Raw genomic sequence first — 2,013 nt, forward strand, 5'->3', positions numbered from 1 at the left:
ATGTTTTGTATCCGTTTTTGTTCGTTGTTTTGGAGTGGGCGTGTTCAATTTTTGGGTGTGAGTGTGTTCAATGTTTGCGAGGTGGGGTTCGATTCCCCACGAAGTTGGTGTCTGGTGGCCCTCGGTTTATGGTGGACCCAACCCTAAGGCATTGCACTTCAGCCATGGGTTGGATTAGGTCTGAGATCGGCAGGCATTGCACGCCTCACGGGAGCCTGGCCGTTCACCTTAAATATAAAAAAACTTACCTGACGCGGGAGGTAGGCTGTGATCAAGGAGGCAGTCCTCTCAAGGCGAGGCCCTTCATTGCACTTCGACTGGGTTGACCCTTGCGATTACCCCAAATGTGGGTAACTCGAGCGTATAATTTCTGGTAGTGGGGACCTGCGTTCGCGCTCGTCCCCGCAAAAGTCATCCAAACTATGTCTATATGGCCCTCTTACTGACTATCGAGGGTATTTTTGCTTTTGCAGTGGACCGGTAGACTTGCAAAGAAAGCAAAGGACGCACAACTGGCCAAGGTGTTGGCACGTTTGGAGGGGTAGAAGTGCATTGGAGAGACTGGAGGAAGGAAACAAGGTGAGTTTCGGGGCGGTGCGTAACTTTGCTGGCTGTTTTTGTTCAAGGCCTGTCTGCTCTATTGTGTGTAAAGTCCTGTTCGTTTGTATTTGCAGGTTGTGCGTGCCGTGCCGTGCTGTGCTATGCGCGCGAAGGGAAAGGAAATGAAAGGAAACCAAACGGCCGATCGACCGAGCGAGCGAGCATAGAAGGGCATTCGACTTGGACCGTGAGTACACTTTGAACCTTTTGAGCGGTTTTATTGTCACTGGAGCCGCTTTTAGAAATGCTATTGCTATCGTTAGTGTATCCTTTGTGCGAGCAAGCGAGTGAACGAATGAACGAGGGAAGGAAACAAACTAGCAGAGTAGTAAAAGTATCGAACCTTTTTCCCGATTCGTTTGCAGTCTGAATCCAACCATTGTCGACTTTCAGTGCCGTTTTTCGCGCGCCTCCTCTTGGAAGTGTGCGAGTGTTTTGCCACGTCACGATGGCTTAAAACTGCGTCTCAGAAGTGTGCGTTTTTTTCCTATTCATTTTTTCGTTCGTTATTTGGAATGATTTGATATCACAGAAGTAGAATTTGACATCATAAACTGTTCATCTCGCGCGTGCTCACTCGCTCGCGCGCGCTCTGTAAGAAAAGTCGATCGCACTAGAGTTTTCGCCATTAGCTGGCCGATTTTTGACAAAAAGGTGTTTTCCCCCCTCGTTTTTTGCTTTGATTTTGTTCCTCACTCACCTACGGCTCTCTATGTGAAATTGTGGTGTATGGAGAGCTATTTATTGGGATAAAACGTTTAGAGATGTTCGCAAGACAAAAAATTGAAGCCTACAACACGGGGTATTCCCAGGCGGTCACCCATCCAAGTACTAACCCGCCCGACAGGGCTTAACTTCGGTGATCGGACGAGAACCGGTGCTTTCCCTGTGGTATGGTCGTAGACGAGGAAATGGGGTCGAAATTCTGCTTGTTATCGGCCAGGTTCAGGCTGTAAAGCGGCCACATCCCTGAGTGTAGGCGAATTTGAAATTCTAAAGCCCTAGTTTCGTTACTCTAACCCTAAGAAATCGATACTCTAACCCTAAGAAATTGTTACCCTAACCCTAAGAAATGGTTACCCTAACCCCGAAGTCGTTACCTAACCCTAATGTATTTTCCTCAACCCAGTTAACACATTGAGGAGCATCGATTTGAAGCACTATTCCCTAGGGAGGGGAGGGAGGGGTCCCAAGAGACATAACGTGTCCTAAAAACCTATTATACAATGTTTTAGCTCCGTAGGTGCGTGTATCTGGCTTTAAAATCTTACAGTGAGGAGATTACAAACGGGTAAGCCTCTGGGGACCGTCTGCGGGACTCGCAAGGGCTTGTGGGGGCGACCTGCTACTATCCACCATAAACCGTGGGAAGGATCCCTCGACCACCCCCTCACCAGGGCATGCTTCGGCATC

At 48.6% G+C, this 2,013-nt stretch overlaps 2 non-coding genes across 2 annotated transcripts; one reads left to right on the forward strand and one right to left on the reverse strand.

Annotated features, from left to right (window-relative positions):
- Positions 1 to 240: 240 nt before the first annotated feature.
- On the forward strand, positions 241 to 405 carry LOC136278835 (U1 spliceosomal RNA). The gene has a single exon (XR_010716595.1). It is a non-coding gene; the product is annotated as a U1 spliceosomal RNA (small nuclear RNA).
- A 982-nt stretch (positions 406 to 1,387) lies between these two features.
- Positions 1,388 to 1,505, reverse strand: LOC136278817 (5S ribosomal RNA). The gene has a single exon (XR_010716577.1). It is a non-coding gene; the product is annotated as a 5S ribosomal RNA (ribosomal RNA).
- Positions 1,506 to 2,013: the final 508 nt, after the last annotated feature.

Source organism: Pocillopora verrucosa, unplaced genomic scaffold, assembly GCF_036669915.1.
Source record: "Pocillopora verrucosa isolate sample1 unplaced genomic scaffold, ASM3666991v2 scaffold_62, whole genome shotgun sequence".
In the NCBI taxonomy this organism is placed as follows: domain Eukaryota; kingdom Metazoa; phylum Cnidaria; class Anthozoa; order Scleractinia; family Pocilloporidae; genus Pocillopora; species Pocillopora verrucosa.